Source organism: Hyperolius riggenbachi, chromosome 3, assembly GCF_040937935.1.
Source record: "Hyperolius riggenbachi isolate aHypRig1 chromosome 3, aHypRig1.pri, whole genome shotgun sequence".
NCBI classification, from domain to species: Eukaryota; Metazoa; Chordata; class Amphibia; order Anura; family Hyperoliidae; genus Hyperolius; species Hyperolius riggenbachi.
This window is the reverse complement of record NC_090648.1, coordinates 489,315,121-489,331,878: the sequence shown is the minus strand read 5'-3', so window position 1 is coordinate 489,331,878 and position 16,758 is coordinate 489,315,121. Positions and strand designations below refer to the sequence as shown.

General features: G+C 46.8%; 1 protein-coding gene across 1 annotated transcript in view; it reads right to left on the bottom strand.

Annotated features, from left to right (window-relative positions):
- Nucleotides 1–16,758, bottom strand: part of MPPED1 (metallophosphoesterase domain containing 1) — a 114,599-nt gene that overhangs the window by 12,308 nt on the left and 85,533 nt on the right. The window lies entirely within an intron of this gene.

The following is a 16,758-nucleotide window of genomic DNA, read 5'->3' as shown; positions in this document are numbered from 1 at the left end:
TGCAGAAAGTAGGCAGAAGCAGATTTTCTGCATTTTACATTACAGTGAAAATCCGCCGACTTTAGCGGTTAATAGCAAAGCCCCTGTAAGTCCTAGAAACAACAATTTTCAGGGTTTATTAAACAGAAACCTAACGCACTTGCATTACCGATTTCCGCATTCCGATGCGGAAATGCAATTTCCGATCGGAATTTCGGAAATTGCATTTCCGCGGAATCCGAATGAGCACACCTAGTCCCCACTCAGGATTAAGACGTCGCTCTCTGTAGATAGAAGAAAAAGGAGGGTTTAACACCCTTCCACCAAGGGTGGATATCTTGATATGTAGAAAGATGTACAGAGGCACCAGAAGGGTAAAAATCACTAAAAACGTTTACAATGTTAGGGTGGTGGTGGTGGACCTGCCCGACCCAATACAGACACAACTGCTGTTGATTGAAGTAAAACACAATTTATTCACATACTCCTAAAACAAGTGGCAACGCGTTTCGCAGGTCAGAGCCCGCTTCATCAGGCAATAAGCAACAGGAGTATCACACAGCACGGGGTCCAATCAAAGCTTGGCACCTCTGTGAATATAAATATCTGGGATATAAAACTAGGAAAACATGTTTTTATTGAATATTATCTCAGAGTTTTATACTGCTTTAAAGAGAAACTCCGACCAAGAATTTAACTTTATCCCAATCAGTAGCTGATACCCCCTTTTACATGAGAAATCTATTCCTTTTCATAAACAGACCATCAGGGGGGGCTGTATGGCTGATATTGTGGTGAAACCCCTCCCACAAGAAGCTCTGATTACCGAGGTACTTCTGGCAGTTTCCTGTCTGTGAACCCTGTTAAATTGTGGGAAATCGCTGTTTACAGTATATCCATATACTGGGGCAACTATACTACCTATACTGGGGCAACTATACTACCTATACTGGGGCAACTGTACTCCCTATACCTGGGTAACTATAATCCCTATACTGGGGCAACTATACCTGTACCTAGCCCCTCCCCCATGAAACCCACCCTGCCCATAAAGTCCCCCCCCCCACACACACACACACACACACCAGTCCCCAGGGAAAACTTTGGTATGGATAGCGGTCCCCAGGCCAAAAAAGGTTGGGGACCCCTGCTTTAACATATCTAGCAAACTTGGTGACTCTAGCATGCATGGTGGCTTTGCTTATTAACCTCTAAAGTCAGCATCATCGGCTTCAATGCAATTCGCAAAGCCGTTTCAACAAAAATCTGTGGAACGGCCGGAAGCTCGTGGACATTTTTGTCGAGACTGTCAGCGGTGTTCTGACTCATCCCCCACTTGTGGAGCATCTCGGTGACGAATCACAGATCGAGGGGAGATGACAAGGTTTCTTATAGGTCAGTAAGTTCCCCAAAGCCCCTCCCTCCACCACTATTCCCATCTAGGGATAGTCAATTAGATGCAAATAATTTTGAGTTGATGCAGCATTATGCAAATTCGATTGGTCAATTTTTTTAAGGTGCATACATTTGCATACAAAATTTGCATAATCCTGCATCTACTCGAAATTATTTTCATCTCATTGACCATCCTTATGGATTTCCATCTTCTTACGCTGCACATAGGAGGCAGATGAACCATTTTATTAGAAATGTATTTATTTTTTCCCAGAAAACTCGAATGACAGCCTCCCGTCCGTAGAAAAATAAAAAAAATCCTCTTTTCTGCCGAAAATGAAATATTTGGTGGACAATAAAAAAAGGCGATTATTCAGAATGCGCCACTCTGTGAAATTTTTGCCTCTTTCTTCTGAGGTAACCATTCGAATACATTTCATGCGCAGGATGATGGTTACTATGGAAACCATCGAAAATTCCTCTCCTCAGAAACAGATGTCTCATTTAGTGGAAAATTAGAATGTTAAAAAAAAAAAACCTGCCAACCCAGGGGAAAATTAATTCCAACTTTACCTATAGCGTGACGTCTCCTATGCGGCGAGGAAGGTGGCAGCAGGAGCGGCGCCAGGCCGCGCGTCTCTGTTATTTTCTGGCCACCTTTAGATGTGTCACGCATTAACCCCGATAACGGCCTCTGTAAAGAGCCTTTATCATCGGAGACCGCCTGCCGCGGCCGATTATCAGTCCTGAATTAGCTTTTGATACGTGGGCCGTGCAGCCCCCTCGAGAGATAGAGTCTTATGTGGTTACATCCCGCGAGACTTATTAACTTGCTTTATTAGTTTGTTAAAGGGACCCTGTTAATTTCTCAGAGTTTTTCCCCTCATCCTTCCCTCTGACACAGATGGAAATGAGGGCGTGGCCCAAAAAATAAACTTTGTCCAAATATCTTATTAGCTGCTTAAAGGGTAGCTTAAAAACTGGGGGAAAAAAACAGTTTTACTTATCTGGGGCTTTTCCTGGCCCCCTGAAGTCGACCTGTGACCACGCCGGTACTGAATGAGCCTCCAGCCCCTCGCCGTATTGTGCCTGCGCCACGGGAGCGTGAATGAGGGCACGCGCGGCCAGGGGCGGAGCAGGTGCAGTGGCTGGTGACAGAGCCAATCAGCGAAAACTAAACTAAGCTGCGGCGTGGGATCAGAGGCTCGTTTAGGCCGACTCCAGGGGGCTGGTAGAAGCCCCAGGTAAGTAAAACTTTTTTTCTTCCCAGGCTTAAGTCCCCCTTAAAGTAAACGTGGGATGGGCAGCATGGTTGCATAGCGGCTAGCACTCATGCAGCACTGGGTCCTCGGTTTGAATCCCAGCGAGGGCACTATCTGCATGGAGTTTGTACTGTATGTTCTCTCCGTCTCTGTGTGGGTTTCCATCGGGCACTCCGGTTTCCTACCACATCCCAACAACATACAGACTTCTCTGTAAATTGGCCCTAGACTACGACACATACACTACATGACATAGACATAGGACTATGGTAGGGATACCATAAGTGACAAGACAATATACTCATAAATGTCTTTCTCCTCGTCTTGTTTGCAGGGCCGGCGCTTCCATAGAGGCAAAGGAGGCAATTGCCTCAGGGCCCCAGAGCCAGTGTGGGCCCCCCAAGGTGCCTCTCCTCCCCTCCAGCTATGGTGACCCATGAGAGTGAGGATGCTGTGTGTACATTCTGTATAGGAAAAGAAGGAGGTAAATAATGGGAACCCCAAACACGCATTTTAGGGGACATATGATGGACACCTAATGATAATGTGTGACAGGGAAGGGGGGGGGGGGGTATTGGATTGGGCCTGGCAGCCGGCTCAGGGTCCCTGGGTGTGATTTGGTTGGAAGGGGGTTGTCAGGGGAGCCCTTAAAGAGAAACTCTGACCAAGAATTTAACTTTATCCCAATCAGTAGCTGATACCCCCTTTCCCATGAGAAATCTATTCCTTTTCACAAACAGTCCATCAGGGGGCGCTGTATGACTGATATTGTGGTGAAACCCCTCCCACAAGGAACTCTGAGGACCGTGGTACTCCTGGCAGTTTCCTGTCTGTGAACCTTGCTGCATTGTGGGAAATAGCTGTTTACAGCTGTTTCCAACTGCCAAAAAAGCATGCAGCAGCTACATCACCTTCCAGCAGTAAAAATGTCCATTTCAAAAGAAAGAAAATCGTAAGTGTGTGGCACAACCCATCAAAAATCAACTTGAGTGACCAAAAAATGACACTTGGCACAATAAACTATCCAGCACCCTGCACCATGCAACTTGCAATCATCAAAGTGCCAACCTGGCGTGCGCACTTCTGTTGAAACAGAAGAAACTCATAACAATGTCCAGTATACAAGAAAAGCAGATAGCGTGCACCTTCCGTCCAAAATCGTGGTTTAATGGCACAACAGACAGTCTTTATGATAGTGCAAGCAATGACAACATATCATACATTAGTTGGCATATGGTGGCAAAAGTGGTCAGGCAAATCTTACGTGACCAGCGGTGACAGGGTGACTGGTGCTGGAGGTGGGTGTCCGGCTAAGAGTGGTGGAGCGACGGCTGTTTTCGCGTCTATGCCGTCGCTCCACCACTCCACCACGGCCGTCGCTCCACCACTCTTAGCCGGACACCCACCTCCAGCACCAGTCACCCTGTCACCGCTGGTCACGTAAGATTTGCCTGACCACTTTTGCCACCATATGCCAACTAATGTATGATATGTTGTCATTGCTTGCACTATCATAAACAGGGCCAGGCCGAGGCATAGGCTGGAGAGGCTCCAGCCTCAGGGCGCAGTGTAGGAGGGGGCGCAGAATTCATTCAGCTGTCATTCCTAATTGTGTTTGAAGCAGAAAGAAATAAGAAAAGGGGATACATGGCAGTGACTGCAAGCCAGATAACTAGATATTAAGGTGTTGGAGAGGTTGTGGTCCCTGTGGCCCTCTTAGTCTAATAGCAATCAGCGTGTGAAAGCTGGGGTGGCAGGGATGGAGGGCCGCACTTTGGTGTCTCAGCCTTGGGTGCTGGAGGACCTTGTCCCGGTTCTGATCATAAAGACTGTCTGTTGTGCCATTAAACCACGATTTTAGACGGAAGGTGCACGCTATCTGCTTTTCTTGTATACTGAACAGTAAAAATGTCACCATGTAATAAATGGCAGAAAGTAAATCAGGGAGAGGAAAGATTTTACAATGGGCAAACACTGACTAAATCATTTATACATAATTATTGTAAAAATGAAGCACTTGTTTTATTACATTATTTTCACTGGAGTTCCTCTTCAAGTTACTTTTTGTCCCAGGGCCCCACTGTAGTTAGAACTGGCTGTGCCTGTTTGTCCACTGTGATAAATGGAATTCTCCATCTTCCATTTCGAAAATGGCCATTACCCCATAACAGCTTTCTGGTCAGCACACTGTAATAACGCCCACTTGAGCCATGGGAAAACATGGACATTACCTTGCTCTTCAGTTGTCCTTTCAGTCATAACTGACAACAACTGATATGTAACTGACAGCAACTGGTATATTTCAGTTCTGACAAAATCTTCTCAGAACTGGAAGGGATCGTTGTAAGAAGAAAATGGTGAGCTTGTGAGAGGAACTGACGGTGGGGTAAGTATGTAATATTCATTTGCAGGTACATTGTGTATTTATTTTAAATAATTTGACTTGGTTCAGGTTCCCTTTAAACAAATGTTTGCCTAATACCGAGTTGGTTTGCTTTAAATTATTAGGATTTATGACTCTCACCTGGGTCATAACAAATCAGGGCGGGGCTGCAGAGTGGCGTATAAATTTGTGGTTGTGTTATTGCAGTTGCAACATTCACAAAAGTGTTTACTTATAATAATAATAAAAAAAAAAGTTCTCCGCAAATCGTTATCTGTTATTTTCTGCCCACCTTCAGACGTGTTGCACATTAACCCCGATAATGGCCTCTGTAAAAAGCCTTCATTACAGGAGACCGCCTGCCAAGGGAGATTATTAGTACTGAATTAGCTTTTGATACATGGACCGTGCGCTAGACATTATAAAACGATGACTGCAGCAGCCCCCTCGAGAGAGAGTCTGACGCGGTTGTATCCTGCCAGACTTATTAACTGTTGGAAACTTGCCTCATTAGTTTGTTACAGGGATCCTGTCACTGTGTTCAGTTCCTCAGAGCACTTTCAACCACAATTTCTTCCAACATACATGGAAAAGCGGGCTGGGCTGAAAAATAAAATTTCATCCTGATATCTTTTTAGCTGCTTAAGATTATCATTGTGTGTTATCAACACAGCTTCTGTGTGGGAGTGTACCTCAGTATAAAAAAAAAAAACATCTGTCAACATGAGATACTGTTGTCTGCTCTCCTCTCTCTACTAACTCCCTCCTCAACCCTCTCTTCTAATGAGTCATCCTGTCTGCTATCCTCTCTGCTAACTCCCTCCTCACCCCTCCCTTCTGATGAGTCATGCTGTCTGCTCTCCTCTCTGCTAACTCCCTCCTCACCCCTCCCTTCTGATGAGTCCTGCTGTCTGCTCTCCTCCCTGCTAACTCCCTCCTCACCCCCTCCCTTCTGATGAGTCATGCTGTCTGCTCTCCTCCCTGCTAACTCCCTCCTAACCCCTCCCTTCTAATGAGTCATGCTGTCTGCTCTTCACTCTGGTAACTCCCTCCCCACCCCTCCCTTCTGATGAGTCCTGCTGTCTGCTCTCCTCCCTGCTAACTCCCTCCTCACCCCCTCCCTTCTGATGAGTCATGCTGTCTGCTCTCCTCCCTGCTAACTCCCTCCTAACCCCTCCCTTCTAATGAGCCATGCTGTCTGCTCTTCTCTCTGCTATCTTCCTCCTCACCCCTCCCCTCTGATGAGTCATGCTGTCTGCTCCCCTCTCTGCTAACACCCTCCTCACCCTTCCCTTCTGATGAGTCATGCTGTCTGATTTCCTCTGTTAACTCCCTCCTCACCCCTCCCTTCTGATGAGTCATGCTGTCCGGTCTCCTCTCTGCTAATATGCCAGAGGCGCTTGGCATAGTACCAGACCTGTTTTGTATATGCTCCATCTTATTGCCTTAGGAAGTGGATTATTCCCGCGAAACACGTTGTATTTTACCGGAATATGTAAATAAATAGTTTTGCTGAAAATTGATGGGCATTTTCTTGAGCCTGCCCGGAGGAGGTAAGTCCACCACTCCCTCTTCATTTTTAAACATTTTAGATCTTTTTATCCATCTAGTGCCTCTGTATCCATACTACATCATACATATCCACCCTTGGTGGAATACTATCGATTCACATATTTTTTCAATTGACACAGGAATTGTTTGGGAAGTGCTGCTAAGTACTGGTGTATACATTTTAGTAGCAACTTCTTTGTTTACTGTTAGCAAAATACATTCAAAGTTTACTGATGCCAAAACTGCTGACAGTTAACTCTATGTGTAGCTCTGTGGTAGCTCTGTGTGTGACAGAGAGAGACAGGACACAGGAGCTGCAGCTGTTGGGAGCTCTGTTTCTGACTGAAGTGTCTGAAGAGAGCAGAGGAAACGTAACGAATTGTCACAGCTTTTCATACTGTTTTTGCTTTCAGAGTTTGATATGTTTGATATTTGCTTTCTGTAGTCTGATATGCAACTCTGGCTGTGCATTGAAGCAGACACCCCTTCTGCAATTGATTTGTCCCAATATAGCTAAATCCTACCCTCAATAAATTACAGCTTTTGCCTCTGATATTTAACATGAAAAGTAGGAAAATGTTTACACAGCTACTTAGACATTATTTGTACATTTTCATTTTAGAACACTTGGGTGTCGATAGTATTCCTTTAATCTATGGATGGATGGATGGTTGCCTATGCGGTAACCCTGACCTGTGAGTATACTGCACATACTCTTTCCACACGCCTTCATTCACCAGTTCATACTACACTATATTGGGCTCTCCATGTCCCTCTTTTTGTTTGTTTGCTCCTCTCTAATAACTCACTCTTCACCCCTCACTTCTGATGAGTCATGCTGTCTGCCCTCCTCTCTGTTAACCCCATCCCCACCCCTCCCTTCTGATAAAACATGCTGTCTGCCCTCCTCTCTGTTAACCCCATCCCCACCCCTCCCTTCTGATGAGTCATGCTGTCTACTGTCCTCTCTGCTAACTCTCTCCTCAGCTGTTCCCTTCTGATGAGTCATGCTGTCTACTCTCCTCTCTGCTAACTCCCTCCTCAGCTGTTCCCTTCTGATGAGTCATGCTGTCTGCTCTCCTCTCTACTAACTCTCTCCCCACCCATCCCTTCTGATGACTCATGCTGTCTGCCCTCCTCTCTGCTAACTCCCTCCTCAGCTGTTCCCTTCTGATGAGTCATGCTGTCTGCTCTCCTCTCTACTAACTCCCTCCCCACCACTTCCTTCTGATGACTCATGCTGTCTGCCCTCTTCTCTGCTAACTCCCTCCTCAGCCGTTCCCTTCTGATGAGTCATACTGTCTGCTCTTCACTCTGTTATCTCCCTCCCCTCTTCTGAGTCATGCTGTCTGTTCTCTGTTTGAAAAGACAAGACAGCTGTTATGTGTGTTTTATGCTGTTTCACATACTGTGAAGAATGCCAGAGAAGAGCATAGGCCTCCCCACATAAGATGGAATTCTTAGCATCTCACTGACCATTTCTGTGTCAGACATTGTTTTCCATGCAACATCCGCTGCCCTTGAAGATTGTACACTCTACTAGAGTACAACACATATAGGCCTCAATTTACTAAGCATTACCGCATTCGGAAACGCAGACAACAGCTGATTTTACAGACCACCTTGCCAAATGCAAATTCACTAAACCTATTAACACATTCAGATGTAAAATTACCGACTTGTGAGGTAAATTACCGACTTGTGTGGAAAATACCTCAAAAATGGCAACAAGTAAAAGTATTCGGTATTTATCTCCAGCTCTGACCAGCCGGTAACACACACTCTCCATGCGGTAACATTGAGAGATGTAGCAGACAGCCAGTAGGGAGAGACACACAGCCCTGCTTCTCATCCTGTTTGATCGGATACTCTGGAGGATGAAACATCAGAATGGCAGAGCAGGAGAAGGAGACATTTAAAAGGGCTTTCCTGTATCCCTTTAAATGTGCATATCTGTATACTGGTATACAGAAGAACTCCGTCTGGTGGCTGCAGCACATCCAAAGGGTCTGACGACTCGTCGGTTCAATGACTCAGGCGTGTATACGAGCCTATACACACCTTGTTTAACAGACATTCATCTGCAGATCAGACAATTATCTGCAGATCTGAAGGTCCATCCTGGTGGATCTGATCTGCAGATGACTGTCCGTTAAACAAGGTGTGTATGAGATCTGCAGATATCATAGACTAAAGGTGGCCATACACTGGTCGATTTGCCATCAGATCGACCAACAGATAGATCCCTCTCTGATCGAATCTGATCAGAGAGGGATCGTATGGCTGCCTTTACTGCAAACAGATTGTGAATCGATTTAAGCATGAAATCGATTCACCATCTGTGGAGCTGCCGCTGCCCCCGCCCCCTGCCAGCTATACATTACCTGATCTGGCCGGCGCGACTCCCCCAGTCTCTGCTGTCTTCCGCGCTCGGCTCCTCCAACTTCACTTTACTTCCTGCCAGGGGAAGTTTAAACAGTAGAGGGCGCTCTACTGTTTAAACTTCCTGCCGGGGCAGGAAGGAGTGAAGCCTGCCGGAATCCAGTGTGGAGAAGGAGCAGCGGTGACAGCGGGGACTCGTGCTGGCGGAACAGGTAATGTATTACCGCTAGCGTCGGTCGTCGGGCATTCGAACGTTGCTATCGACGCACTCCTGACCAGCCGGCGATCAAACGAAATCATCTGCACGGACGGATCGACGGGAACTATCAATTTCGGTTGGAAATCGATCGTTCGGTCAGCGTTTGCGCAACGATTTCACAGCAGATTCGATCACAGTGATCGAATCGGCTGTATATCGGCGGGAAAATCGTCAGGTGTATGGGCCCCTTGAGAATACAATTTGCAGGAACGGATCTTTTGCTGGAACATCTTTGTGTGCAGAATCTTGCAAAGATTTTATCTGATGGGGAGTTCAGCTCCATAGAATAGACTGTGTAGGTATGGCTCTCATACTACACGGAAGGGGGTAAAATTGGTCTAAGATCATTCATTTTCCAAAGACTTTTATCTGATGTGTGTACCCACCTTATGTGAATTGAAGCATGTTTTTTGGTATATTTCCAAACTTCTACCACATGCAGGAAGTCTTAGTGAATATGGAAAGTAGTATAAAATAAATTAGGGAATGCCATTTTTTACCAACCTAAATCATTTTACCAAACTGCCTTTAGTGAATTGAGTCCATAAAGTAAATAAGCCCCAACATTGAGACACTGCAGAATGCCTGTAGGATGATTGCTAGGATGACATCTGCAATCACTAAGAGCAATCGTTGAAGCTCATGGATTACTGTAAAAATGTGCCCATACACACAATGATCACTCGGATCGAATCTGATGGGAATCGATTCCCTTAATGGTTCAATTTGCTCAATTTTGTCCAAAAATTGATCGAAAGTATAGATCGGACACGACAGAAAATCTAGGTCGATTGGCGGCAAACAATCAATAGGCCATAGCGTTGCATTGCATCGAGCAGGCTGAAACTGCTGGATGCAATGCAACGCAATGGGCAGGGCCGGTCCTAGACTTTTTGCCACCTGGGACAAACTTGTGCAGATGGTCCACCCCCCCCCATAGGTACAAACAAACACAAAGCATTTATATTGCACTTTTTCCTGGCGGACTCAAAGCGCCAGAGCTGCAGCCACAAGAACGCGCTCTATAGGCAGTAGCAGTGTTAGGGAGACTTGCCCAAGGTCTCCTACTGAATAGGTGCTGGCTTACTGAACAGGCAGAGCCCTTAACCATTACACTATCCAGCCAGGTAGTATGGTTTCCCCCAGTATAGTGTACTGTACAGTGCAGTGGGCGGCATTGCAGGAAGCATACCTCCCAACTTTTTGAGATGAGAAAAAGGGACACTTAAGCCACGCCCCTGCCTCACCCCTGGCCACGCCCTCACCATGCCTCTAGTCACGCATACCATAAAGATTTCATAAGAAAATATGTTCTTTTATAATTCAAACCACACTGTTGCTTCCTATCCTGGTTCATTTTCCTTCATAGTAACATTTTAAAATTAGTAGTATATCAATTTAAAGGTTGGGGATAAAGTTTAGAGTCAAACACATTTTTAGTATAGACATATATATATTTACATAGAAAGAGGGACAAAGTCCTGAAAGAGTGACAAATGAGGGTGAAAGAGGGACAGAGGGACAGTGCTCCCAAAAAGGGACTGTCCCTCCGAAAAATGGACAGTTAGGAGCTATGCAGGAAGTGACGAGAGTTGGAACGCACGTTGGAACGTGGAAGGTGAGTCTATGATTCCCCATCAGCTGTCTACTACACCAATTGCGGTAATAGGTGGAGGGAGAGAGCAGACCGGGGGACCCAGGTGACGGGGGTGTCCTCCAACCCCCCTCCCCACCGCTGTGCCCGCTACCCCTCTTTCTGCCTGCCAGCTCGGCGACCCCCCCACCTATGGCCAGGTGGGCACCGCCCTCCCCACCTCTGCCGCCTGGGGAACCCGCCTCACCCCGCCTCATGGGCAGCCCGAGGCAGGCCACAAGGAAGCACATTTACATTTGGGGAGACGGTGGCCGGGATCCATTGCCTTCATTGGTCACTGCTATGTTGGATTCCGTTACCACTGCGCACTCAATCAACCACAACGGCCCAAGATTTTCGAGCATGCTTGATCAATACACCCATCTAATTTCGGCCTTAAAACAGTTGAATCATTGATTGGGCATGCCTGTTGCGGCACCGATTTTCATACGAAAGTTATCCAATCGCTTGGTCGATCCAATCTAACCAATCACAACTGCTTTCCTGTCTCTCTGTCAGGCCAGAGACAGCTGGAAGGTGATTGGACAATGCAAGGGACCCTCTTCTCTCCTCCTGCTTATACCGAATCTGCTGCATGTGAAAATACGTTTTCTGCTCCAATTTGGTTCCTCTTGACAGGAGACGGTAATTGTAGAGAATGACCTGGGAGAGCGCTCTCGTCAGATCTCGGCGCTCGGGCTGGATATATACGGGTCTATCCAATGGGTGGAATAAGGACGCAGCGATTATTCCCTCTTGTAGGAGATAAGACTTCAGTAATCCTGCCACAAGTCCTGCTGTGCGCGGCTGGCAGCTCGCTCACAATAAATGAGATTTGTCACTCTCGGAGACAGAACCGCGGCTTCCAGCGCCACGCCTGACACGCTTCCCTTTGATGGGCCAGAAGGACTGGAGCAAGAGCGGCCTGCCAGCCTTCCAGCATGTAAGAAGCAGCCCCTCGCAGCACCTCATACACAAGCCTGGCCCACCTCTGATGAGGCTGCCCTGAAAATGCAAAAAAGTAAAACTTGCAGGCCGTAAACTTATTAAGGGCCCTTTTCCACTAGCAATTGCTAGCGTTCACGCTGAACGCTAGCGATTGCTGAATCGCAATTACCGGCGATTCCCTGACGTTCGCGGCCGCGATTTTGCTATGCTATGCACTGCATAGCAAAATCGCGGCAATTATCGCTCCGCCGCGCGTTCGCGTTCCCGGCAAAAACGAATCGCGGTAGTGGAAATGACCTACCGCGATTCCCATTTTAAAAAGCAAACCGTAGCGATTGTAAAATCGCTAGCGGTTTGCGTTTTTGCGATTCAGCCAGCGCAAACGCGCTGGTGGAAAAGGGCCCTAAGGGCCCTTTTCCACTAGCAAGCGCGATCGCAAGTGCAAATCACCTGCGCTTGCGATCACCCAGGCTCCTTTTTCCACTGTCGGCGTTCTGCTGTACCGCCGCCGGGAGTGTAACGCGATTACGATGAGAATCGCGCAGGACGGCGATCGCGTTTTGGCAAAAAACGAATCGCAATCGAAGCGCCGTAGTGGAAAAAGATACATGTTATCGCTGTGCTCTAGCGATTAGAAAAACTGCTGCGATGCGCTTTTTAAATCGCATCACAGCCAGTGGAAAAGGGCTTTTAGGCTGGTAACACACTAGGCAGTGCGGTAAAGTTTGCGTTTTGCTGCATATGCGTTTGTGCGTTTTTAGTTCGTTTGCCGTGCGTTTTATGTGCGTTCGTGTTTTGTGTTTTTTTTTCCCTGCACATGCGTTTTTCTTGCATTTTGCGTGCGTTTTAATGACTTTGCAGTTCGTATATATACAAAACGCATATGCATTTTGCATGCCTTTTTATAATGCGTTTTATGTAAATCACTAGGACGTCAACAGGAAGCAGAGATACATCATCAAACTTGTTTTTTTGTTTTTAAACGCATATAAAACGCATGCAAAATGCATACAAAATGCACTAAAACGCAATCCCTCTACGGCACCATTGACTTTCATTATGTGTGTTTTCGATGCTTTTTGGAAAAATATGCAGCAAGACCAGCGTTTTTAAAAATGCACATTGCAGAATGCAGACATATGCGTTTTTTTCATGCGGCCCATTGACTTGCATTATGTGCGTTTTCAGGCACTGCGTTTTCCGCAACGCTACTGTTTCTGCCTAGTGTGTTCCTACCCTAAGGCAGTAGGGACAGCCATACTATCCCAGGAAACAAAAACACATACATAAGTAGATAAATACTTGTTCTACTTCCATAACATATGTATTGTACTGTCCACGTTTTTGATGTGATTTCCGTTAATTTTATATCATAAATAAAGAGAAAATGGTTCCAGGCATTTTCCATCTTTACTGACTCTGACTGAAGCCAATCCTGATGTCATTTCCTCCCTTACCCCCTTTACTCCTAGAAACTGCACTGTCATATCTAGCGTGCTTTGTAAACACATGTGAGCACAGCATAGATCGTATTTTAGCAGCTTCTGCAGAGGGGTGAGGTGTATTTCCCTTCTCAGCCTGTTGCACTGAACTGCCCTCAGCAAATCAGTGAGAAGCAAGAATGTGGGAGGGGAGATAACAAGCTTCCCTCTCCCCAGCAATGAACCAAATAGAGCCAGGCTGACTGAGATAAGATTTATTACAGCAGACACATTTATGATTATATTGGAAAGCTTGCTATGCAGCCTGCATGTAGACTACATAATAAACACAAAGCAGTGGGTAAATGGAATTTAATTTTGTGGCTGACAATCCCGCTTGAAGGTAATGATTTGAGGTTTTTTTAAATAGGTATTTAGGTGATTATCACTGTACCTCCATACCAAGAGTAATGCCCCAACCTCACCTCCACCCCCCCCCCCCCCCCACACACACACACACACACACTCCTGCAGTAATGCCCCCACCACACCGCCTCCACAAATACAATCATACTCATATCACAGTGCTACAACTGACGTGAGTCATGTTCAGTACAGAATCAGAAAGAGTTTTTTTTCTTGGATTCAGATTTCAGTGTGTACAAGAATTTGGTTTCGATCAGAACAGGCCTTCACAGACAGCCACAAACACACAGGGCCGGATTTGTACTCTTTACCACCCAAGGCCACTGTCAGCAGCTGCCTCCCTTCAGTATAGATAGCCAGATTACCCCCCCCCCCCCCCCAGTATAGCTAGACAGATGACACTTCTCCCTATCTCCATTATCAGTAGCCTGTTGACCCTTCCCTCCAGTATAGGTAGCCAGATGACCCTTCCCTCCCTTACACCATTTTAGATACACTGATGACCCCCCCCCCCCCCCCCCCTTCCTCCAGAATAGGTATCCTGATGATTCCCCCCCTTCCCCTAGTATAAGGAGCCAGATGACCCTCCCCCCTTCTGTATAGATAGCTTGATGACCCTTCTGCCTCCAGTATAGATAGCCAGATGACCAGGGCCGGGCCGAGGCATAGGCTGGAGAGGCTCCAGCCTCAGGGCACAGTGTAGGAGGGGGCGCAGAATTCATTCAGCTGTCATTCCTAATTGTGTTTGAAGCAGAAAGAAATAAGAAAAGGGGATACATGGCAGTGACTGCAAGCCAGATAACTAGATATTAAGGTGTTGGGGAGGTTGTGGGCCCTGTGGCGCCTCTTAGTCTAATAGCAATCAGTGTGTGACGGCTGGGGTGGGAGGGATGGAGGGGCGCACTTTGGTGTCTCAGCCTTGGGTGCTGGAGGACCTTGTCCCGGCTCTGCAGATGACCCTCCCCCATTCTGCATAGATAGCTTGATGACCCTTCTGCCCCCAGTATAGATAGCCAGATGACCCTTCCCCTAGTATAGCTTGCTGCCCACCTGCCCTTGATCATGTGGTGCCCTAGGCCATGGCCTAGGTGGCCTTGGCTTAAATCCGGCCCTGCAAACACAAGGGCATGGTAACAAAACAGCTGGGGCCTTGGCTTCAAATGATTCTTCCTAGACTCTCTGGTACTGACCTTTGTACTATAGAGTGATAATACATAAAATGAACCTATTACCCAAGAAAAGTGTCACATAACATAATCATAATATGAGTGTATTGGTTTTAGCAGTGTTTAATTAATTCTGGCAAATGTGAGAGATAAATATTTCTTCATATTCCTGTTGACATCTGCAGAAATGCAAGTAGAACATAATGTTACTACAATACAGCTGATAGATTGAGTCACAGGAGAAGACACACATATTTTATGAAACTTTCTTTATATGCTGAAGTCTGCAGATCTCTGCCCAGCTCATGAGGCTGCCAACCCCCCTCCCTCCTGTGGCTTCAGACTGCTAGAACTTTTACCCAATGCTAGGATTTTTCCCTCTATTTTAATTAATTTGAGTAATCTGCAGGAGTTAGAGAGGGTCCCAAGAACGTCCTTTATAACACACAGATCACCTGTAATCCAAAGACGGAACATCTCCAGAGGTACCCCGCCACACCTCCTCCACACCTGCCCAACCCACCACCAATCATTCCCCAATTTACCTCCAGTAATGCCCTCACCATGCCTCCAATCATACTCCTATCACACCTCAAGTAATGCACCCAACGCATCTCTATTCAAACCCCATCACACTTCCGATAATGCATCCATCACGCCTCCAACTATACCCCGCCACAACTCCAGTAATGCTACCATTGCACCTCCAGTCACGCCGCCACCTTACCTCCGTCTTCCCTCCTGTAACTCCCCCACCACACCTCCAATTATATACCTGCCACTCCTCCTCCACATCTCTGGTCATACCCCCATCACACCTCATACACTCCTCCAGTAATGACCACACCTCCAATCATATACCTGCCACTCCTCCTCCACATCGCTGGTCATACCTCCATCACACCTCATACATTCCTCCAGTAATGACCACACCTCCAATCATATACCTGTCACTCCTCCTCCACATCTCTGGTCAATCCCCCATCACATCCCATACACACCTCCAGTAATGATCACACCTCCAATCATACACCTGCCACTCCTCCTCCACATCTCTGGTCATACCCCCATCACATCCCATACACATCTCCAGTAATGATCACACCTCCAATCATACACCTGCCACTCCTCCTCCACATCTCTGGTCATACCCCCATCACATCCCATACACATCTCCAGTAATGACCACACCTCCAATCATATACCTGCCACTCCTCCTCCACATCTCTGGTCATACCCTCATCACACTTCATACATTCCTCCAGTAATGATCAAACCTCCAATCATATACCTGCCACTCCTCCTCCACATCTCTGGTCATACCCTCATCACACTTCGTACATTCCTCCATTAATGATCACACCTCCAATCATATACCTGCCACTCCTCCTCCACATCTCTGGTCATACCCCCATCACATCCCATACACACCTCCAGTAATGATCACACCTCCAATCATGCACCTGCCACTCCTCCTCCACATCTCTGGTCAATCCCCCATCACATCCCATACACATCTCCAGTAATGATCACACCTCCAATCATACATCTGCCACTCCTCCTCCACATCTCTGGTCATACCCCCATCACATCCCATACACACCTCCAGTAATGATCACACCTCCAATCATACACCTGCCACTCCTCCTCCACATCTCTGGTCATACCCCCATCACATCCCATACACATCTCCAGTAATGATCACACCTCCAATCATACACCTGCCACTCCTCCTCCACATCTCTGGTCATACCCCTATCACATCCCATACACACCTCCAGTAATAATCACACCTCCAATCATATACCTGCCACTCCTCCTCCACATCTCTGGTCATACCCCCATAACATCCCATACACACCTTCAGTAATGATCACACCTCCAATCATACACCTGCCACTCCTCCTCCACATCTCTGGTCATACCCTCATCACACTTCGTACATTCCTCCAG